This window comes from Delphinus delphis, chromosome 20 (assembly GCF_949987515.2).
Source record: "Delphinus delphis chromosome 20, mDelDel1.2, whole genome shotgun sequence".
Classification (NCBI taxonomy): domain Eukaryota; kingdom Metazoa; phylum Chordata; class Mammalia; order Artiodactyla; family Delphinidae; genus Delphinus; species Delphinus delphis.
This window is the reverse complement of record NC_082702.1, coordinates 51949678-51975006: the sequence shown is the minus strand read 5'-3', so window position 1 is coordinate 51975006 and position 25329 is coordinate 51949678.

Below are 25329 nucleotides of genomic sequence, written 5' to 3'. Positions count from 1 at the left end.
CTCCCTCTCTTCCTTCCTTCCTTCCTTCCTTCCCTCCTTCCTTCCTTCCTTCCCTCCCTCCTTCCTTCCTTCTTCCTTCCCTCCCTCCCTTCTTCCTTCCTTCCTTCCCTCCCTCCCTCCTTCCTTCCTTCCCTCCCTCCCTCCTTCCTTCCTTCCTTCCCTCCTTTCTTCCTTCCTTCCTTCCCTCCTTTCCTTCCTTCTTTGCTTCCTTCCTTCCTTCCTTCTCTCTCTTATTGTGAATGCTTGTTTTTTTCCCATTAACTTTTCAAAACTAGTTATTCATTTAAAAAATAATTATCGTGGGCTTCCCTGGTGGTGCAGTGGTTGAGAGTCCGCCTGCTGATGCAGGGGACATGGGTTCGTGCCCCGGTCCAGGAAGATCCCACATGCCGCGGAGCGGCTGGGCCCCTGAGCCATGGCTGCTGAGCCTGCGCATCCAGAGCCTGTGCTCCACAATGGGAGAGGCCACAGCAGTGAGAGGCCCGTGTACTGCAAAAAAAAAAAAAAAAAAAAATTATCAAGCACTTTTATAGTGCCATTATTATTCCAAGTTATCTAAACCATTGACATTTTTTTATTGTGGTAAAATATAAATAACACAAAATTTACCATTTTAAGCATTTAAAGTGTACAGTTTAGTGGAATTAAGTACATTGACATTGTTGTCCAACCACCACCACCAACCACATCTGAAACTTTTTTTTCATCCCAAACTGAAACTATCAAGCCATTGTAACCAATGTAAACAGACATTTTGGAAATGTTTCCTATTAGTTACAATAGTTTTACAATTGATTTGTTGTTGTTGCTGTTGTTGTTGAGATATATACACGTGTTTTATACAGATAAAGAGTATTGCAATGGTACACAGAACTTCTACCATAATCTTAAATAGCAGAGGTGATTATGGGCATTCTTGTCTTGTCTATTTTAATGAGAATGCCTTTGGTGGTTTTTTGTTTGTTTGTTTTAATGAGCAATGTGCTGTTACTTGCTGGCTTACCAGTTGATATTGATATTCTTTACTAAATTACAGAAGTATATTTCAATTCCTATTTTATTGGGAGATTTTAAAAAAATAAGCAGGGATGGATGCTCTACTTTAGAAAATGCTTTTCTACCTTTATTGAAGTGGACAAAGTTTTTCCTATCTATTCCTGTTAATATGGAACCATCTTTGCTTTCTTAAACTTTATTTTGTTGTAGCTATGGCTATTTTAATATGCTACTTTGTTAGGCTTGTTTAAATGTTATTTGGATTTTTATGGCTATGAAATCTCTAGAAGTGAGATTTCATAGAGAGAAATTTTACTTTTTATTCCTAAAATTTTCTATTTGTATTTTCTCTATCTCATTTCATATATATACATACATACATACATATATATATATATATATATATCTCCTTATTAACTGCTTAACTGGCCATCTCAGAGAACTCATCCTCAGATATATCAGTTCTATTTTATTTTCTAGTGTAATAATTTCTCCTTTATTGTAATTACTTACTTCATTTTCTACAGGTTATAGCTTTCTGTGTTGAATGTTTGTTTTTATTATTTCTTGTTCAATAACAAAAAGCAGTTAAGGCTATGAATATTCCCCTGAATACAGCTTTGACTGCATTCTCTGAAATGTGCTACTTATTGTTGTTGAAGAAATTTTCTAAATTGTCTTGAAATACAGATTTTATTTCCAACCTGACTCAAGAGCTACTTTATAAACAGTTTAAAACTTTGCTGGTGATAAAATGGTGAGAGCCTATGGCCTGCATGAATTCAAATTTTGAAAAAATTTTGAGGTTTTCTTTCGAGACAAATAGATAATGGGTATATATCTTGGTATATATATTTGTCTACTTATTTTATCTTAAAAATCAAGTGTTTTAGTCTAACTTTTTGGTCAGTTCTTTCTTGAGATTTTTATAGCAATTCTTATGTATTTTGATGCCGGTCCATAAAGGGTCCTGACTGTTGTAGGTTTATTGGTTCTGCCTTTACCAGGTGGTTGCATTTTATGTGAGGGAAGTGTTCCTGAAGACTTTGAAAATCCAAGGCTGATTTTCCAATTGGAATGAATGTGAAGTTTGTGCGAGAGAGTATTCCTGGTGTGCATAAATCTTCAACTACTGCAGTCTATTTTTGCTTTAATGATTCTTTATTTTTCAGCATTCTTTGATAGTTTTTTCAAAGGGCATAGTGTATCATGAGTTTTAAAAAATTCTTCTTATAATGTTGTAATATATCTAATTTCTATTTTAAAGTTATTGATTCGGGGTTACCATTTCAGCAACAGTAATTGTATTATTATTTAACAAACATTCTTATAAATATAAATATAGTTGAAAATTCATATTTAAAAGTTGCTGTTTGCTATAAACTATTAATTTTACTGAATACTATAGCAAAATAATAAATACCCAAGAATATCATCTATAGAATGTCTAGCACTTAACAGCAGTATGGGTCAGAATAATGACAAAGGATAATGGGTATGTTTGTTTTCTGCTAACCTGGTGCCATCATGTGGCAATGTCAACCGTTATCATTATGATCATAATGATCATCACCACCGTCATCATCCTGTCATAATAAACACTATGTAATACTTACACATGCCAGGCTGTGTTCTAAATACTTTAAATATATTATCTCATTTAATACTTGTAACATATAAGGTGGTTATTATTACCACTTCATAGATGAAGAACCCAAGGCACAGAGAGATAAAGTAACTTGTCCAAGTTTACACAGCTTGTAAATAGCTCAGCTTGTAAACAGAAGAATTTAAACCCAAATGACCTGTCTCTGGTGTCCAAACTCCTAATTTCCATGCTATGTTGCATCTCCACAGTTTACAATTCACTTGGTTGGAAAGCTCAGTAATTTTGCTGTTTTTCAAGTTTTAAAAATGTCAAGCTTTGCATTATTTCCAAGATTGCACACAAAGTACAATTTTCTTAAGATGTTTATATCCCACTACTTAATTTACTTAATTCAAAATGACACAAAATGTAACTATACTGTTCTGATAAATTGCATTACACAAAGTTTGCATGCATGTATACCTATATTACAATCTTACTACCATTACTTAAAAGAACTCTTTATCAACAAAGGGAAATATAAAATGACCTATTGTTTTAATTTGCATCTTTTATTGAATTAAAAATGAATTTTTGAACATTACTGTCTCTTCTGTTGACTTTCTGCTTATGTCAGTTTTTTTTCTGGGGTTTTAGTATTTTGCTCTTTGATTTCTGAAAATTCTTTCTATTTTAAGGACATCAATGAGTTCTTCGAATTTAAAGCAACTTGACAAAACAGTGCCGTTGCATTTTGTATGATTTTAAATTATATTTGCTGTAACTTTTGTGTTTGTCTTTGCCTCTGAACTTTCTGAGTTTTTATTTAGTTAACAGAAAATTTACATTTTTATGTTATCAGGTCATTTTGTGTTATCAGGTCAGTTGCTGTTTTCCTTTGTAATTTATTACATAGGCATTCCTCTGTCAAAAGTTGATAAATATTTAATGATATGCATTCTATTTTCTATGATACAATTTGGTTTTATTTAACTCTTTATTCCAGTTGAGATATCTGTTTGTGCATGGTGAAAAGAGAAATTATTAATTCAGAGTGAATCTTTACCCTCCCCTTGCAGTTGTTAGCCTGCTGTGCTAACACAACTTACTAAAATCTCTGTCTCTGACTTTAGATACACCTTTAATTAAATCAATGTACACAATAGATTCTGTTTCTCAATGGTTGGTTTTGTTTCACCAGTTCCCTTTATCTGTTCTCATATAATATTACACTGTGTATTGCACCCTGAGATAGCTGTTAGGGCTAGTCTGCCTCCATTGGTGTTTTTCTTTGATAGCTTTATCTATTTATTTTTCCAGTTTTAGTTTAAAAGACAAGTTCCGGGCTTCCCTGGTGGCGCAGTGGTTGAGAGTCTGCCTGCCGATGCAGGGGACACGGGTTCGTGCCCCGGTCCGGGAAGATCCCACATGCCGCGGAGTGGCTGGGCCCGTGAGCCCTGGCTGCTGAGCCTGCGCGTCTGGAGCCTGTGCTTCGCAACGGGAGAGGCCACAACAGTTAGAGGCCCGCGTACCGCAAAAAATAAATAAATAAAGACAAGTTGCAGTGCCATTTAGAACATGGGCCCAACAGGTGGACTTCTCAAGTTCAAATCCTGCATTGACATCTACCAGCTCTATAACTTTGGACAGGTTGCTTCAGTATCTTCTATGAGAATAATAGCAGTATCTTCTATAAGAACAATAGTACCATCTTCTTCATGGGGCTGTGGTGAGGATTAATGGAATTAAAACACATATGGCACATAGATTAATACCTGGCACACAGTAAGTTCTAAATAATACTAGCTATTATAATTTTGTCAAGTTCAAAACTCATCCCATTGGGATATTTATTGAAATCATAGTAATTCAAACCTACACTATTGGTTTGGAAAGATAACTCCCTCTTCAGGAGCATAGCTTGCTGTATATTTTATCAATGAGCATTGTTGTTTTACCCACATGTAGTGTTCCAGTTAAATTCCTAGTTAGTAGAGAATTTAATATCTGTGTGGAGAGGGGGGATTTGGATCATCCCACACCCACCCAGATGAGATCATTGAACTCAATATTCCTCATCAGTCTCTTGAAAGGATAAGACGCTTTATTGGGTGTGGTTGATAAAGAGGATAGAAGTAGTCGCAGCCATTCTTCCTCTCCCTGATAAGAGAAGTCTTAACCCTAAGGCAAGACCCCCTTTGGTTAGGATGTTCTTTTGGGGTGAGATGTGGCTGGCTGCAGTGGCGATGTGGACTACGCTTGACTTGGGGACCACCAACAGCCTTGCTCTGAGCAAGTCAAGGGTTGAGTACCTCCGCCTTCCCACCAGGATCAGGCCCCAGACCTTTTTAGAGCTGCACACCTGCTCCAGTGAGACGTAGGAACCCTCAGCTCCCGAGTTCTCCCCAAGCTTGTTCCATCAGAAACAGGGATTAAATGGCATCCACTTATTAGGAGGACTTAAGGACTCACATCCTTTATGTTACTCAGCTGTTCGAAGTTTGACACGTTAGAAACTGCAGCATTCTTGCAGTCAGCCCTTGCAGACTAGCACAACATTGTTACTTTTGCTTTCTTATCAAGGACATGCTTTTCATGAACAAATCTCGCTCTCCTTTCTTTATCTCTCAAGGCCAAATAGCTGTGTATAAACAGCACTTATTCCATAAATATTTGTAGTTTTCTTCATACGCCACACACAGTTTTCATTTAGATTTTTTATAGATATTATAATTCTTTTGTTATTATTATGAATTGTATTACTTTTTCCTAATTCATTATTACTGATGTTGTAGGAAAGTTATGACTTTTTGAATATATATGTTTTAGCAAGCCACTTTACCCTTTTTCCTTTCATAACTTCTATTGAATTAATCAAGTTTTCCTTATTATGTTTCCCCTCTCCTTCTCTGGTTTAGAAACTGTACATTTTTTTTGTTCTTTTATTGTGGTCCTTAAATTTATTTTTTTAAAATAAATTTATTTATTTATTTTAGGCTGCATCAGGTCTTCACTGCTATGCACAGGCTCCTTCCACCTGTGGCGAGCCGGGGCCCCTCCTCGTGGCAGTGCGCGGGCTTCTCACTACAGTGACCTCTCCCGCTGCAGAGCACGAGCTCTAGGCACGTGGGCTTCAGCAGTTGTGGCTCGCGGGCTCTAGAGCACAGGCTCTGTAGTTGCGGTACACGGGCTTAGTTGCTCCACAGCATGTGGGATCTTCCCGGGCCAGGGCTCAAACCTGTGTCCCCTGCATTGGCAGGTGGATTCTTAACCACTGAGCCACCAGGGAAGCCCTCCTTAAATTTTTAATGACATAGATGACTTAAGGTTTAATCAATATCTTTGTCCTCTTTTCAAACATATGAAGACCTTAAAATGATATAACTCCAATCGCCCCTGCCATCTTCTGTACTTCTATATTTTTATTATTTAGTGGTTTCATCTTTTTTTTTAACATTTTCTTTTGAAATAATTATAGATTCATAGGAAGTTGCAAAGATAGTACAGAGTGGTCTCTGTGTTTTCCACCCAGTACCTTCTGAAAGTTACATCTTTTACAAGTACAGTGCAATATCAAAGCCAGGAAGTTGACATCGGTACAATGTTTATTTATAGTTCTGTGTCATATTATCACGTGTAGGTTTGTTTGACCACTACTGTAATCAAGACACAGAACTGATCCACCACCATAAAGCTTTCCCTTGTGATATTCCTTTATGGTCTCACCCTCACCCCTGTTCTACCACTGTCTCCAACCCCTGGCAACTACTAATCTGTTCTCCATCTCAATAATTGTATCATTTCAAGAATGTCATATAAATGGAATTGTACCATATGTGACCTTTTGAGATTGGCTCTTTTCACACAGCATAAAGTCCTTGAGATGTATCCAAGTTGTTGAGCTAGATTCTTCCTTTTTATTGCTAAATAGTGTCACTGATATCACCACTGTTTTGTTTTTATTCCCTCAACATTTGTTATTATTCTGTTATTACTCAGATTTACTGACGTGTTTACTAGTTTCTCTACTTACTGTTCCCTGCACCACTCTACTTCCTTCTGAGTTCCATTTCCTACTTGCTGAAAGTACTGTAACATTTAGTAATTCTTGCAGTGAGGGTTTGTTAGTGCTAAATTCTTCCCATCTCTATTTATCCAAAATTATCATTTTCCCCCTTTACTTTTTAAAAAACGAAGTGTAGTTGATTTACAATATTGTGTTAGTTTCAGTTGTGCAGCAAAGTGATTCAATTATATGTATACATATATGTTTTAGATTATTTTCCATTGTAGGTTATTACAAGGTATTGAATATAGTTCCCTGTCCTATACAGTAAGTCCTTTTTGTTTATCTATTTTATATATAGTAGTGTGTATCTGCTAATCCCAAACTCCTAATTTATCCCTCCCCCTTCTTTCCCCTTTGGAAACCATAAGTTTGTTTTCTATGTCTGTGAGTCTGTTTCTGTTTTATAAATGAGTTCATTTGTATTATTATTATTATTTTTTGCGGTACACGGGCCTCTCACTGTTGTGGCCTCTCCCATTGCGGAGCACAGGCTCCGGACGTGCAGGCTCAGTGGCCATGGCTCACGGGCCCAGCCACTCCGCGGCATGTGGGATCTTCCCGGACCGGGGCACGAACCCGTGTCCCCTGCATCGGCAGGCAGACTCTCAACCACTGCGCCACCAGGGAAGCCTTGTTTTATTTTTTAGATTCCACATATAAGTGATATATAATATTTGACTTTTTCTGTCTTACTTCATTTAGTATGTTCTCTTGGTCCATCCATGTTGCTGCAAATGGCAATATTTCATTCTTTTTTATGGCTTAGTAATATTCCATTGTATATCTATACCACATCTTCTTTATCCATTTTTCTGCTGATGGGCATTTAGGTTGCTTCCATGTCTTGACTATTGTACATAGTGCTGCTAGGAACATAGGGGTGTGTGTATCTTTTCAAATTAGAGTTTTCATCTTTTCTGGATATATGTCCAGGAGTGGGATTGCTGGATCATATGGTAGCTCCCCCTTTACTTTGAAAGGTGGTTTGGGTGAATAGATATTTCTAGACTCAAAGTTATTTCTTCATGAAACTTTGAAGATATCATACCCTTATCATCTGACTTTTGTTGTTGTTGAGCAGTCTCCTGTCAATCTAATTGTTATTCATCTACAGGTAGTCTTGTCAACCCTCCTCTGCTGCGTATCCAACCCTCTGCTCACTCCATAGCCTTTAAGATTTTCCTGTTGCCTTTTGAGGTCCACAGCTTCACCACCATGTTTTTAACTTGTGGATTTATTTTTATTTATCTTATTCTCACTCATCTCAGAAAACTTTTTTTTTTTTTTTTTGGCTGTGCCATGTGGCTTGTGGGATCTTAGTTCCTCGACCAGGGATTGAACTGGCCCTGGCCATGAAAGCGCCAAGTCCTAACCACTGGACTGCCAGGGAATTCCCTCAGAACAACTTTTGAAAATAAAGATTCATGACTTTTTTTAAGGCATGGAAAACTCTTAGCCAACATATCTTTAATATTTTCCCCTTCCCTACATTCTTTTTCCAAAGTCAGGATTATTGAAGAACAATTTACATGCAGTAAAATTTACCTTATGGAGACAATACCGTTGGCTGAATTTTGACGTACATGGTCATGTAACCATCACTGCAATCGTAGAATATTTCCATCACTCCCAAAAGTTCCAGTTCCCTCATTTCCCATGGTCAATCCCCTATTTTCACCCCAGCCCCTGAAAGCCATTCATCTGATTTATGTCTGCAGCTTTGCCTTTTCCAGATTGCCAAGTGAATGGAATCACAGTCTATAACCTTTGTGTCTGGGCTTTTCACTTACGAGATTTGTTGATGTTGTTGCAGGTACTTCCTGCAGGTATTTCCTTCCTTCTTACTCCCCTGTAGTATCTCTTTGTCAGGCTATATACCACTATTTGTTCATGTCTTCAGCAGTTAATGGACATTTGCATTATTTCCTGGTTTGGGCAATTAAGAGTAAAGCTGCTATAAATATTCATGTATAGGTCTTTGAGGGATCAATGTTTCATTTCTCTTGGGTAAATATTTAGGATTGGACTTGCTGGGTGATATGGTAATTGTATTGCAACTTTATAAGAAACTGTCAAACTGTGTTCTAAAGTGGCTTACAAGCACTTTGTATTCCCACCACCACCTGTGTTTAGAGATCTATTTGCTCCATGTTGTCACCAGCATCTTAGTATTGACAGTTTTTTAAAAAAGATATTCATCATCCTAATAGTGTAGTGGTATTTTAATGAATTAATTTATTTTTGCTGCTTCGTTGCTGTGCACGGATTTTCTCTAGTTGTGGCGATCGGGGGCTACTCTTCGTCGTGGTGCGCAGGCTTCTCATTGCGGTGGCTTCTCTTGTTGCAGAGCATGGACTCTAGGCACACGGGCTCAGTAGTTGTGGCTCATGGGCTCTAGAGTGCAGGCTCAGTAGTTGTGGTGCACAGGCTTAGTTGCTCCGCAGCATGTGGGATCTTCCCGGAGCAGGACTCCAACCTGTGTTCCCTGCATTGGCAGGCAGACTCTCAACCACTGCACCACCAAGGAAGTCCCTGTAGTGGTATTTTAATTTGTATTTCCCTAATAACCAATTACCAATATAGCAAGCATCTTTTCATGTTCCTATTTTGCCATCTATATATCTTCTTTGGTGAAGTGTTTGTGCAAATCCTTTGCTCAGTTTTAAAATTAAGCTTTTAAAGTTATTGTGTGTATTTTAAGAGTTCTTTAAATATTCTGAATGTAAGTCCTTTATCTGATATGTGTTTTGCAACTATTTTCTCCCAGTCTGTGGCTTGTCTTTTCCTTTTTTTGAGTCAGACATTTTAAGTTTTGATGAAGTTTATTTTTCTTTCATAGTCTATACTTTTTATGCCCCATGTAAGAAATCTTATCCCTCTCATGAACACAAAGATTTTTTTCTTAGGATTTTTCCAGAAGTTTTATAGTTCAGATTTTATACTTAGGTCTGTGACCTAACTTTTCACATATGTTATAAGGTAAGTATTGAAGTTCCCTTCCTCACTTCCCACAAATGTTGATATTTTGTGCTTTCATTTCCATTTAGTTCAAAACACTTTATAATTTCCATGATTTCTTCTTTGAGCCATAGATTATTTTAGAATTGTCTCATTTAGTTTTCACATATTTGGGGGATTTCCCAGAGATCTTTCTGTTATGGGTTTCTAATTTAATTCTTTTATGGTCAGAGAACCCATTTTGTATGACATGAATATTTTATGTTTATTGAATCTTCTTTCATGGCTCAGAATATGAACTATTTTGATAAGTGTTTCATGTACACTTAAAAAGAATGTCGTCTTGCTATTTCTGCCAGAGCATTCTGTAAATGTCAATTACATCAAGTTGATTTATATTGTTGTTCAGATCTTCTGTATAGTTACTGATTTTCTCTTTGTTCTATAAATTATTTAGATCAGTTTTGAAATAAATTCTAATTTAGCATTTATCTATATTGCCTTATAATTTAGTCAGTTTTTGCTTCATGAATTTCAAAGATCAGTTATTGGGTACAAAATATTTAGGATTGTTTTCTACTCGTCATGAATTGACCCCTTTATCATTGGAAATGATTTTATTTATCCTTGGTGATATTCTTTGCTTTGAAATCTACTTTGTCTGATTTTAATATACCTTCCCCAGATTTCTCTTGGTTAGTGTTAGCATCCTTTTCCTTTTACTTATTTGTGTCTTTATATTTGAAGTGCTTTTCCTGTAGGTAGCAAACAGTTGAATCTTGATTTTTTTAATCCAGTCTGATAGTCGGTGACTTTCAATTGGGGTATCCAGGCAATTTACATTTAATGTGGTTACTAATATAATTAAGTTTAAACGTATAATCTTGCTATTTCTTTTCTCTTTGTCTCATGTATTCTTTGTTCCCTTTTTTCTTTTCTTCTGCCTTCTTTTGGATTAATTAAATTTTTTTGTGATTCCATTTTGTCTCCTTTGTTGGCTTATCATACATAACCCTTTCTTTGGTTATTTCAAGGAGTGCTTTAGGGTTTATAGTACGTATATTTAACTTATTACAGTCTATATTTTTTTTTGAAGATTTTTTTTGATGGGGACCATTTTTTAAAGTCTTTATTGCACTTGTTAAACTATTGAACTTGTTACAATATTGCTTCTGTTTGATGTTTTGGGTTTTTTTTTTTTTTTTTGTCTTAACCACTGGACCGCCAGGGAATTCCCTACAGTCTACTTTCAAGTGATATTATACCACTTTACATATGAGAACTTTACAGTAGTATGCAGTAGTTCCCCCCTTATCCATGGTTCTGCTTTCTGTGGTCTCAGTTACCTCTGGTCAACGAATGTCTGAAAGTATTAAATGGAAAATTCCAGAAACAAACAATTCATAAGTTTTAAATTGCACACCATTCTGAGTAGCATGATGAATCTTGTGCTGTCCTGCTCCATCCCATGCAGGATATGAATCATCCCTTTGTCCAGTGTAATCATATGGTATATTCTACCTGCCCCTTAGTCACTTAGTAGCCGCCTTGGTTATCAGACTGACTGTTGCGTTATCACAGAGACTGTATTTGAGTAACCCTTATTTTATTTAATAATGGCTCCAAAGTGCAAGAGGAGTGATGCTGGCAATTCAGATATTTCCTTACTATTCCTAATTTATAAATTAAACTTTTTTCATGAGTATGTATGTACCATAGGAAAAACATATATAGGATTAGATATTATCTGCAGTTTCAAGTATCCACTGGGGGTACCATCTCTGCTGATAGGGGGACCACTGTACTTCCATTTCTGTCCTCCTAACTCTTGTGCTATGGTGTCATACATTTTATTTTTACATATGATATAAACTCCATTCTACGTTGTCATATTTTTATAGCCAATTATGCTTTTTTAAAAAACAGCTTTATTTAGGTATAATTTGCCCATTGTAAATGTACAATTTAATGATTCTTAGCACATTTATAGAAGCATGCAATCATCACCATAATCCATTTCTACCACCCTACAAAGTTCCCTCATGCCCATTTGCAGTTAATCCACATTTCCAACTTCAGCCCTAGGCAACAACTAATCTGCTTTCTCTCTCCCCAGATTACATACTCTGGAATTTTACAGCATGTAGTCTTTTGTGTCTAGTTTCTTTCCCTTAGCGTAATGCTCTTGAGATCCATTCATACTGTTGCATGGATTATTAGATTGTTTACTTTTATTGCTGAGTAATATTCCATTGTATGGATCTACATAGTTTGTCTTTTCATTTGCACATTGAAGAACATTTAGGTTGTTTCAGTTTTAGGCTATCCCAAATAAAGCTGCTTTGAACATTCATGTTCAGATTTTTGTATGAACAGAAGTTTCATTTCTCTAGGATAAATACCAGGAGTGCGATTGCTCAATTGTATGTTAAAGTATGCTTAATTGTACAAGAAACCGTCATACTTTTTTCCAGAGTGGCTCCCCCATTTTACATTCCAACTAGCCATATATGAGAGGTCCAGTTGCTCCACATCCTTTCTAACACTTGGTATTGCCAGCCTTAATTTTAGCCAGTGTGCAGTGGTATCTCATTCTACCTTTAATTTATATTTCTCTAATGGCTAGAGAGGTTGAACGTCTTTTCACATACTTACTTGCTATCTGTATATCCTTTTTATCTTTTGCATAACTCTCAGTCACGAAGACTTTCTCCAATATTTTCTTCTAAAAATTTTATAGTTTTACATCTGTTATATAAATGACCCAAAGATGGCTTCTGTGTATTGACCCCTAGGTTGTTTATTTCTTCACTGCAGGCAGAGACTTATTAGCTCAAAAGCCCACTGGTGCCAAACACAAATTTTTACACATTTAATTATTTTAAAAAATAGCCGAAACAAGGATATTCAGAGCCTGCTTGCTTTGCATACCTTGTGAAACCTCACAGAGTATCTGCTGACCATTAGTAAGATAGAGCTTTGTAGTTATAAGACCCCCAAGAAGGGACTTCCCTGGTGGTCCAGTGGGTAAGTCTCCACGTTCCCAATGCAGTGGGCCCAGGTTCGATCCCTGGTCAGGGAACTAGATCCCACATGCATGCTGCAGCTAAGAGTCCACATGCTGCTACTAAGAAGCCTGCATGCCACAACTATGAGCCCACGTGCCGCAACTAAAAGATCCCACATGATGCAACTAAAGATCCCGCATGCCTCAAAGAAGATCCTGCGTGCCGTGACGAAGACCTGGCGCAGCCAAAATAAATAAATAAATATTTTTTAAAAAAGAAAGACCCCAAGGAGCTCTCTAGAGAGTCTCTACTCTGCAGCTAAGTGACAGCACCTAGACATGTAAGCCTCCTCTCAGATCATCCTCTTCCCCAGGAGTTCCTTTGCCCTCCTCCCATCCTGGGTGGAGGCCCCCCCACTGTGAACTTCTGGATGGTCTCATACTGTGAGGGAGTTACCCTCTCAGGCAATCCTGTCCAACCCCTGCCCAATAGAGCGTGCGTATTACTGCCTCTCTTGGGCATGTCTTTTTTTATTGATCAGCTCCCAAATCCCTTGAACCCCCTATAATATTTTACATTTAAATCTATGATCCATACTGAGTAATTATTTTTGTGTAAGGTGTGATTTCTTTTTTTTTTTATTTGCTATGAGTTCCAATTGTTCCAATATCATTTGTTTAAGAGTATCACCTATCCATTGGATTACTTTTACATCTTTATTGAAAATCAGTTGGCCATACTCTTTTGGGTCCATTTCTGGGCTCCATATTATGTTCCATTATTTTTTTCTATTTTGATACTATTGTGAATTGAGTTGTTTTCTTCATTTTTGGATTCTTTATTATCAATATATATAGATACAATTGACATTTGTATGGTGATCTTAGATCCTATGACCTTGCTAAACTTGTTTATTTGTTATTATATTGTGTTACATTATTTTATATTATAATATTAGGTTTTCTTTTTTTCCCCCCTGGGATTTTCTATATACAGTATCATGTCAACGGTCAATGAAAACAGTTGTATTTCCTTCTTTCCAATTTGAATGGTTTCAATTTCTTTTCTTCTTTTTTGGCTTTATTTTGTCATCTAGACCATCCATCATGAGTTCAGTAGATTTATTGAAAGCAGACATTTATGCCTAGCTCCTGATCTTAGGGGGAAATCATTCAGTCTTTACACTTAAGTATGGAACAAGTTGTATATTTTTCATATATTCTCTATCAGGTTGAGGAAGTTCCCTTAGAATCCTCATTTTTTGGGGAGACTTTTATCATGAATGAGTGTTAGATTTTGTCAAGTACATTTTCTTCATTCACTAAGAATATCATGTGCTACCCACCTTGCATTTCTGGGTAAGTCACAGGATAAATACATTCTTGGTGTGATTATATAATTTGTTGATGTGTTGGTGAATTCAGTTCGCTAATATTATGTTTAAGATTTTTGCATTTATACTAATGGTGGATATTGATTTGTCGTTTTCTTTTGTTGTGATATTTTTGCCTTTGTTATCAGGGTAATTCTGGCCTCTTAGAATTCATTGGGAAGTGCTTCCTTCTCCTTTATATTTTGAAAAAAAATTTGTGAAGAATTGGTAATATTTCTTCTTTAAATATTTGATAATATTTACCAGTGAAACCAATTTGGCCTTGGCTTTTCTTTGTGAGAAGATTGTAATTACTAAGTTAATTTCTTTACTCGCTATAGGTCTATGAGACTTTCTTTTTCTTTTTGAATGAATTTGGAATTTCTTTCTAGGAATTTGTTCATCTCATATAGGTTAGTTATCTAATTTCTTGGCCTAAAGTTGCTCATAATATTATTTTATGGTTCTTTTATTTTCTGCAGAGTGAGTAATTTTGTCCCCCTTTTCAGTCTTGTTTTTTGCTTGTTTTCTTTTTCTCTGTTCTTTTCTTGGTTGGTTAATCTAAAGGTTTGTCACTTTTGTTGATTTTTTCTTTTTAAATTTTATTTATTTATTTTTGGCTACATTGGGTCTTCATTGCTGCATATGGGCTTTCTCTAGTTGTGGTGACCGGGGACTACTCTTCATTGTGGTGTGTGGGCTTCTCATTGAGGTGGCTTCTCTTGTTGCAGAGCGCGGGATCTAAGTGCATGGGCTTCAGTAGTTGTGGCACGTGGGCTCAGTAACTGTGGCTCGCGGGCTCTAGAGTACAGGCTTAGTAGTTGTGGTGCATGGGCTTAGTTGCTCCACGGCATGTGGGATCTTCTTGGACCAGGGCTCGAACCCGTGTCCCTTGCTTTGGCAGGCAGATTCTTAACCACTGAGCTACCAGGGAAGCCCCTGTTGATCTTTTCAAGGAACCAACTTTTGGTTTCTTTGTTTTTCTGTTTCGTATGCCATTTATTTTACTCTTCTTTTTTTAATCTCTTAATTTAGAGGTCAATTATTCATTTGAGACTGTTCTTCTTTTCTGATATAGGCATGTAATGCTGGCTCTAACTGCATTTCATAAGCCTTACTATATTGTGCTTTTATTTTCATTCAATTCAAAATATTTTCTAATTTCCCTTCTGACTATTTCTTTGAGCCATTAGTAATATAGAAGTATGTTATTTAAATTCCAAATAATTGAGTGTTCCCGGATTTCTTTCTTTCTTTTTTTTTTTTTTTTTTTTGCGGTACATGGACCTCTCACTGCCGTGGCCTCTCCCGTTGCGGAGCACAGGCTCCGGACGCGCAGGCTCAGTGGCCATGGCTCACAGGCCCAGCCGCTCCGCAGCATGTGGGATCCTCCTGGACCAGAGTACAAAACCGTGTCCCCTGCACCGGCAGGCGGACTCCCAACCACTGTGCCGCCAGGGAAGCCCCTGGATTTCTTTCTGTTGTTGATTTCTAATTTAGTTCCATTGTGGTTAAGGAACATACTTTGTAGGATTACAGTTCATTTAAGTTTATTGCGGCTTGCTTTGTGGCCTAACATATAGCCTATCCTGGAGAATGTTTTGCGTGTGCTTGAAAAGAATGTGCATTCCTCAGTAATTGCATGGTGTATTCTAAATATGTTAAGTTGGTTGATAATGTTGTTCAAGTCTTTTCATATCCTTGTTGAATTTCTGTATATTTGTTCTATTGATTATTGAGCGTGATTTATTGAAATATCCAACTCTTATTGTTGATTTGTCTATTTTTCCTTCAGTTCTGTCATTTTTGATTCATATGTTTTGAGACTTCATTATTAGTTACATATACATTTATAATTATTATATCTTTATGATACATATTGACCCTTTTATCATTATGAGATATTCCTCTCTTAGGTACTATTTCTTGTTTTGAAGTTTATTTTCTCATAGATTAATATAGTCACTCTACCTTGATTATTGTTACTGTTACCTTTGTAAATCTTTTTCCATCCCTTTAGTTCCTGCCTATTCGTGTCTGAATTTAAGGTGTTTTCCATAGACAGCATGTGGTTGACTCTTGCTTTTTTTGCCTCCAATGTGATAATCTCTGCATTTTGATTGGGGGCATTCAAACTATTCATGTTAATATAATTATTTACATGATTAGATTTGCATTGATCATTTTTCTATCTGTTTTCTGTGTCTTCCTCCTATACATAAATGTTTCTTTTTAAATTCCTCTGTTGATTTTATTTTGCTATATTTTTAGTTATTTTCTTAGTGATTACTATAAAGATTATTATATGCATCTCAATTTTTCACAGTTGCCTTCAGATAAATATACTCTCAACTTTCCTAAAATACAGAAACTCTGCTGCAATATGGCTCCATTCCTATCCCCACTTTGTACTACCATGTTATCATATACATTCCATCAATGCATGGTAAAATGCAACAGTACAATATTATAATCATTGCTTTATGCAGTGTAATGTCTTTTAAAACAATTAAGAGAAGACACAATATATGTATAAAATCTTTTATATTGGCCTATTTATTTACCATTTCCAGTGATTTTCATTTCTTTTGTGTATTCAAATAACTATCTGTTGTCATTTCCTTTTAGCCTAAAAGATGTCTTTTATTATTACTTGTAATATAGGTCTGCTAGCAACAAATTCTCTCAATCTTTGTTTATCTGGGAAAGTCATCGTTTCATAATCATTTTTGAAGGATAGTTTTGCTGGTTATAAAGTTATTGGCTGAGAGTCTTTTCTTTCAGTACTTTAAGTGTCATCCCACTGCCTTCTGGCTTCTATTGTTTTTGATGAGAAGTCTGTTGTTAATCTTATTGTGGTTGTCGTGAGGGCAACTGCTTTTCAAGTAGCACGGGGCTGTGGCCAGGATGATTCTGCCATCACTGCCAGCCTCCTAGATCTCTGCCTCAAGCACTGCCTCCGAATATGATCTCAGGTTGATGGTGGCTGGAGCTTGGAGAAAATGATACACAAGTGACCAAATAGTGCTTGCATAACTGGGTCCAGGACTGGAATGGATCTGTGTCTCCAGGCCAGTGACAGTACATCTTTGGCTGACTAGACACCTGGCCTTGTCCTGATCTCCCTTGGACTTCATGTCATTTTTCTCTTGCTACTTTCAAGATTTTCTCTTTGTCTTTTGTTTTCTACAATTTGACTATGATGTTTCTGGGTGTGGATCTATTTATTTTCAACATACTTAGAGTTTGTTCAGGCTTCTTGGATGTATATATTAGTGCTTTTATAAATTTTGAGAAGTGTTCAAGCATTATTTCTTCAAAAAATCTTATGTCTCCTTCTCTCTCTTGTTACATGTATGCTGGTGTGCTTGATGTTTCCCCATAGATTTCTGAGTCTATTTATTTTTTTAAAATCTTTTTCCTTAATTTTTCAGACTGGATAATTTCTATTGCTCTATCTTCAAGTTCACAGATTCTTTCTTCTACATTCTATGGGTTTGGACAACTATATAATGACATGTTTCCATCATTACAGTATCATACAAAGTATTTTCTCTGTCCTAAATAACCTCTGTGCTCCACCTATTCATTCCTCCCCCCTCCCCTAGTCCCTCACAACCACTGATGTTTTTCTTGTTTTGTTTTGTTGTTTCGTGTTGTTTTGTTTTTTCAGTACGCAGGCCTCTCACTGTTGTGGCCTCTCCCGTTGTGGAGCACAGGCTCTGGACACGCAGGCTCAGCGGCCATGGCTCACGGGCCCAGCCGCTCCGCGGCATGTGGGATCTTCCCGGACCAGGGCACGAACCCTGTCCCCTGCATAGGCAGGCGGACTCTCAACCACTGCGCCACCAGTGAAGCCCAACCACTGATGTTTTTATTGTCTCAATAGTCTTGCCTTTTCCAGAAACTCATATTGTTGGAATCATACAGCATGTAGTCTTTTCAGTTTGACTTTTTTCACTTAGTTATAACATTTAAGTTTCCTCCTTTTCTTTTCATGGCTTTCATGGCTTGTCCTTTTCATGAACAAATAGTTCATTTGTTTTCAGTGCTGAATAATATTCCATTGTCTGAATGCATCACAGTTTATTTATCCATTTACATATGGAAGGATTTCTTGGTTGATTCCAAGTTTTGACACTTATGAATAAAGCTGCTAGAAACATCCATGTGTGGGTTTTTTTTTGTGGACATGTTCTCAGCTCCTTTGTGTAAATATCAAGGAGTGCAGTTGCTGGACCATGTGGTAAGAGTACATTTAGTTTTGTGAGAAGCTGCCAAACTGCCTTCCAATGTGGCTGTACCATTTTGCATTCTTACCAGCAATGAATGAGAGTTCCCCTTGCTCCACATCTTCACCAGCATTTGGTGTTGTCAGTGTTCCAGATTTTGGCCATTCTAATAGGTGTGTCATGGTACGTCATTGTTTTAATTTTCATTTTCCTAATAACATAAGATGTGGAGCATCTTTTCATGTGCTTATTTGCCATCTTCTTTGGTGGGGTATCTGTTGAGGTCTTTGGCCCATTTTTGAATTGGATTATTTGTTTTCTGGCTAAAAGAATTTAACCCAAATAAGGAGGAAAGAGAATCTTCCCTAAGCAAGTAATAACTTGAAAGAAGAAACTTGAATGATGAGTCAGAGTTGGAGAGGTTAAGAGATAGGAAGTGGGAGGAAAAAGATTTATAGACAAAGGGGAAAATTATATGCCAGCACAAGGATTTAAGAAATAGGTGTCACATTTGAGGAAGCCTGGAGGAGAATCAAGCAAAGGGGAGAATGCTGCCTAAAGTATGCAGGATCATGGGTTCTATAAGTTTACTTGAGATTTGAGATATTTTCCTAAAAGAAGAGCCAAAATGAAAAGTTTTAAAGAGTTGTAGGTGGTGGGTTTGGGTAAGCAACGTGATCATCTTTCTATTTTACAAAGATCTCTCTGGTTGCAAAGTGGTGAATGGATTTAGTTGGGACACAAGATGGGTTGCTAGGAAGCCAGATTGGAGGCTACTATACAAGCCTGGTTGAAAGATAATTGTGGCTTGGACGATGGTGACCATAGTGTGGATGGAGAGAGATATACAGATATGAGATGTGCTTAACATGTTGAATCAAGAGGACTAAGTTTTTGAGGTATGCAAGAGAGGGAGAGAAAGTAGTCAAAAATAACCTTTAGATTTCTGGCTTGAGCATCAGAATAGATAATGGTGCCACTTATTGAGGTGGGGAACAATGGCACAGGGACATGTTTGGGAGAGGAAGAGAGAAAAGTTATGTGGTCAAGTCTAGCCATATCCAGGAAATATAATATATGGATTTGGAGCTTGTGGGAAGGGACTGAGTTAGAGATACGGATTTGGGAGTTGTTGGCATATCCCTGGTAATGGAAGCTTGGGGAGAAGATGGGGTTGCACACACAAACTGTGTAGATGGAGTCAAGAAGAAAGACAGAGCCTGTAAGATTGCCTGACATTAGGATGATTCCAGGAAAGGAGAATGAATAAAAATGCTTAGGAAAGATGGGAGGGAAACCAGGGAAGTTTGGCACCCTGGAAACCAAGGAAAAGGATATTTCTCAAAAAGAGTAGTCAGTGGTATCAAATGTGGCTGGCAGATCAAGGAAGATGAGGACTGAAAATTGTTCTTTGGATTAGTCACAAGAAGGAATCAATTTTTCTTGGTAAGAGGAGTTTCAGTGGAATAGGTGGAATAATGAACTGGTTGAGGACTAAGCTAGTGGTAAAGAAATTAAGGTCATGAGCTTTGAGTCAAGAAGTTTGGGGGCTTCCCTGGTGGCGCAGTGGTTGGGAGTCCGCCTGCCGATGCAGGAGACACGGGTTCGTGCCCCGGTCTGGGAGGATCCCACATGCTGCGGAGCGGCTGGGCCCGTGAGCCATGACCTCTGAACCTGCGGGTCCGGAGCCTGTGCTCCGCAACGGGAGGGGCCCCAGCAGTGAGAGGCCTGCGTAATGCAAAGAAGTTTGGCTCTTATGCTGACTTCTGGGTTGCCTAATCCAAAGGCCACTTTCCAGTCTTTTTTTTTTTTTTGAACCTGTGACCATTATGTGTTTTGGTGAGGATGTTCATTTGTCAGTTTTGCCTGAAATATCTCATTCTCAAAAGTTTAAAAATGCTTAGTTTGTATAGATTTTCTCTTATTATACTTTTGAGTATTGCTTTGCTGTATTTGCTCTTTTTCTGCAGAAAGATCCACTCATTAGTGAAATTTTTGTAATGTGTCCAATTTATCTGCCACCTCCTCTAATACGTTCATTTTCATTCAATATTGCTTTAATAGTTGATTTAAAAAAATTCTGTTAGTGTTTCTCAAATTTGTTCTATGCAGCATTTAATCAAGTTTGGGCAGCATTGTTTTTACCATGTCCCATACAAATGTTTTTTTAATTAAAAATGTTTATATCAGTTTGTTTTTATTTAATATAAATATTTCCCTTGTATCCTACTGAACATAAGCAGTGGATCTTTTATGAATCATTCTTTTATTTCGTGAAGTTTAGTAGAATATCATTTATCCAAGAGTCTAAATATAAGTATATGATGGAATTATTACATACTTGTTATATCCTTATTTTTGAAAAGAAAAAACATTGCCCACTTTTAAAAATCATTTATTATAGAAATTGAAGAATGATTTCCTGAAGTGAATGATACGTGGTGATGCTGAGTTCCAGTAAGCTGGATCTGTGATGGTGAGAGTTGAAATGGATGGGTGAAGAATGCCTTTATCTGATGCTATTTTATACTGTGAAAAGCTCATAAATTTCATGGGACAAATATCATTTATTACTGAGGAGAAGATGGCTCAGATGTAGAGGCTGAAACAGAAACCTGAACGAGAACAGCAGAGGAAGGAAAAGCAGATGATGGATCTTTTCATCAGTGCTGGGGCACCGTTCCATTCTCGGTTTCTGTGCTGCTGTTACATCCAACCCTGTTGATAAGGGACCCTAGTCACATCCCTCTCTTCAGATCAAGAAGGATTTCCTGGGAAATAAAAACTTCATTTCAAAAAGTAATTTATCATTTTTATAAATGTGTCATTTTTAAAGGAAATGAGGGTAAAGCAAATTCTATGTGTTTGAATTGATAAGTAAAATATAGTTGCTGTATTCCCATTATGAAATATTAGTTATATGTTATTTTTTCATTTTCAAGTTAATCCAGATGTTTTTCATTGGTGCAAAATGATGGCTTAATATTTAGCATTCTTCAGTTAGGTTGCATGATACATTTATATTAGATAAAACTCTACTAGGATATATAAAACTTTAAAACTAATTTATTTTTTACTCTGCCATAGGTACCACATAATATTTAGATATCTTAGCTTGTTTGAAGCTAAGATATCTAAATCTGGAAATACTACATTGTTCTGTAAGAGGTCAAATCATGCACATTCTGGTGAAATGATCTTCCATTGGAAAACTGTTTTACAGGAAACTCTTCTTTGAACCTTACTTAGAACTTTACACCTTTCTCTTGAACTTCAGAACACTTTATGATCTCTCTTGATTTCTTATCATAGCATCCCCAGGTGGACTCGCCATTTCTGGCATGTAAGGAAAAGGAAGAGCGATTGCTGGCTGCCACTATAGCTGGCACCACTGGTCAACATTCAGAAACTGTCAGACAAGTAATTTCATCATCTTGGTGTCCAATATTTTCTTCCCACAGCACAGCTTTTAAGCAAGAGAGGAGAGTCAACATAGATGGTTTCATGCTTGCAGAGTTGGAAGCATAAAAATGGAAAGGGACGGCAGGATGAAACCACACGAAGGTGCTCTCAAGCACGTAAGCTCAATATATCCCTAAAGGAGTTTATTATGTCAGCTACAGAAACTCCTGTCAACGTGCACCACACTGTCTCCCCTACCTCTCTCTTTTATTTACATTTCCATTCTTTATCTGGTCCACAGTCTCAAGTGTTTTTCTAATGGAGATGTGATTTTTTAATAAAACTGAGATGTCTGTCTAATTCTGATTCAGTAATTCTCTTTCAGTCATCACAACAGTACAGTCTAAATCATCCCATACTTTCATCACCATATATGGAACCTCATACAAGGTTTCCAGGTGTGATATCTAACCAGACCCAAATGTCTTCCTATTTAAGGTATTATTTTTCAGTCTTGATCCGTATGACCCATCAGACTCTACATGGGTTTTTATTTCCCATCTACTCCTTCTTGAACATACAGTAGCATATGAATATCCAGTGTTGGGCAGCAATTAGTATTGTTTCTAATCCTCAGGATGCTGGTTGATAACCTTTCCCGTACCTGAGGTTGGCGGTGGCTTTGTATCATGTGTCTGGCTGTTACTGTTGCATAGCAAATGTTTAATGAAATTTCCCAAACATCCAAACAATCTAGGCAAGACTAAAGGCTTTTGTAAGTAGAGTTGCATTTCAGGAAATGAAGAACTGTGAGACCAATCAGTTTTTCCAAACTGATTGTGAGATAACTGAGGCCCTGGCTCACAGAAGGGGTGATGGCTAAGGGGAGAGGGTTCCATTTTGGAGCAGTGAAAATGCTCTAATATTGGTTGTGGCATTAGACACACAACCCTCAATATACTAAAAGCCATTGAGCCTCGTAAGGCAGAGAAGTGCAGGGAGGGTAAACCTAGAGGTAGAGGAGTAAAGTCCATGGCATGTTCTAGGAATGGAAATTACTTCATAATCACTTATTTTAATTATTATTTTTTAACTTTATTTTTTGCTGATTTCATCAGATTGCTATTCATTCCATTTTTCATTCTGTTTTTCCCCTTGTTAATTTGGGTATTTGATCAAACGTTTCTGTTTCATTCTGTTCCCTTTTGCTGTGTTCATAAGACATCTATATATTATGATTTGCAAATAAGTTTCCAACTCTCTACTCAAGAAAGGCATACTGTTCCTCCAACATGGTATTCTGCTCCCTGTGCGTCCCAAGCCCAAGGGTAACGTTCCACTCTTCCTGGGATCGGTCACTTGTCACTTACAATCTCTGCCTCAAGGTTCTGTGATGCTGGCCGCACGGGTCTTGCCCAGCTCAGAGGGGGGAAACTCTATAGACTCTCTGCCTATTGGAACCCATTCCCTCCCACCTCCAGTCTGTCCATGTGAGAAGCTGACCATCTCAAGAGAGGAACCAGGAAGGAGTGAGAAGGGCAGACAGGTGTGGAATACTTCCAAAGACCTGAAAGATGCACTCTGCTCCGGAAAATGACTATCAGATTAGGTGTGAGCTAAAGACCTGTAAAAAATTTAGGAAAAAATATTAAAATCTAAAAGGATTCTGCTCTCAGAGTGTGTCACAATTGTCTTTAAATTCTCACTCCATTGTAAAGAAACCGAGACTGAAAACCAGAGAGGAGGCATATGGGTGTGGTTTATGCAGGAAAGATAACACAGGAGTCATATCCTGTGCTGGCCAATACCACACACAGGTGTTGTGCCTTCAGCCACATGTGGCTGGTGACGACTGCATTAGGACAGGTATAGAACATTTCCAGCATCACAGAGAGTTCCACTGGACAGCACTGCAAGCAGGTGTCCCCGCTCACAGAAAAGTCCTTGCCTCCCCATTACAGACATCAGTTAACCGGCATGCACGTGTACATCGTATATATTTAACATATGCATTGTTTAATGGCATACTTTTTTAACTGGCTAAGACTTTTAAGCAATCAATGGTTCGTCTCCCAATCTCACTGGAGAATAACATTCTACTGTGGTTATATAAGTTGTTATGCGCAAAGTGAAACGAATAAATAATGATTCAGAAGACAGGGGAAAAGCTGGAGAATGAACAGTAGGTGGAGCCTCTGTTTTCTTTACAGAAAAAAATAAGTAAAGGACTTTCTATTTAGTTAGAGAGCACTAGTTTTTAGGATGGACTTCGCTGAGGATATGTGATTCAGTACTTTCCCCCATGATTCTGGAGGTGAAGGCGCTTGTAGTACTATTAGTCAGTTGGCTAGCAGATTGCGTTAGTCTGCCTGTCCTGGACAGCCACGCCTGGTCTGTGGCCCAGCTAATCACTCCGGGAAGCCCTCTCAGGACCACCCAGCAGACTGTACTTTCTATGTCAGACTTACTCGTGTTTCTCTTTAACTTGTAATTTTCTTCCCCTACTGTAAGTTCCATGAGGGCAGGGACCATGATTGGTTTTGCTCCTCACTGTATCCTTGGTACCTAGCACATAAAAGGACATCATTAATTATTAGTTGAATGGAAGATTATATCAACAAAAAAGGTTTAAGGGCCTGGTGATCACAGGTGCGCATAAAGGGGCGCTTATTCCTTCAAGGAATGAGAGGTTGGTCCCTCCACCCCCGGAGACAAGAGCATATTTCATTCACACTTACGCCTTGGCGCCCCACATGTCACCAGATTTTACAACTCATTTACGATAGTGTCTGGCTCATAAATAACCAGGCAAGTTAAGGCTAAAGAAAAAAAAAAAAAAACAGTTGAAGAATTAATTGCTTGTTTTAAAAAACTCATTTCACAATGCATTTTCTTTCTCGTTACCAAAGAGGCAGGAAGCTCAATGTGTATGAATTTTTAAAGTTACGCGTCCCCCTTTGAAATGAGGACAAGTTCTTAAACGTCTCTGTTAAGCAATCTCTTCGTGCAAGTTTATGATGTATTGGGAATAGAGTGTGCTCATTTAAGTGGGATGCACAGGGAAAAAAGAACACTGCAAAAGAAAAACACAAACCTTAATTTTACTTAATCTCAAATCATGACTGATAATTACACAAGAAAGAATAAGGATCTTCAAAAATATAAGCAGTCTTTTATATTTCTGTTGACAACTTGATTGTGTACCCTAGCAATCAGAAAGAGGTGTTAAAGTTCATTTTCAAGGACTTGAAGTAAAAAGGCAAATAGCAAAGCATGTGCCAAAACAGGCCACTTGTGAGTAACTTCTTACCCCAGGACTCAATGACTTTGTGAGAGATATCAATAAGGAAACTTCGTACATGAATGAGCTGAAGGAAGTATCTTGATGTTTAGAACTGATAGGATTTCAAAACAGGAAAGTCTTCAAAGCAGATGCATTTTTTTAAAAAAAGAACGAAATAGTTCTTCCCAAGGCAACATTCATACTCTAGAGATAGCTGAGCAATCTCCCTGTTGAACTTTCCTTTTGTTCTGAAAACTTTAATGATGAGTTGGGTGCCATTTTCTCACCCTGTTCTTGAGTAGATGTGGTGCCCTGAGTTTCAGTCCCTACATAAAAGTCTATATTTGTAAATTCTCCACCTTGAGAATGAAATATACATCTAAATCACAAGAAGGAATGGTTATGGCAGCTTTGCATTATT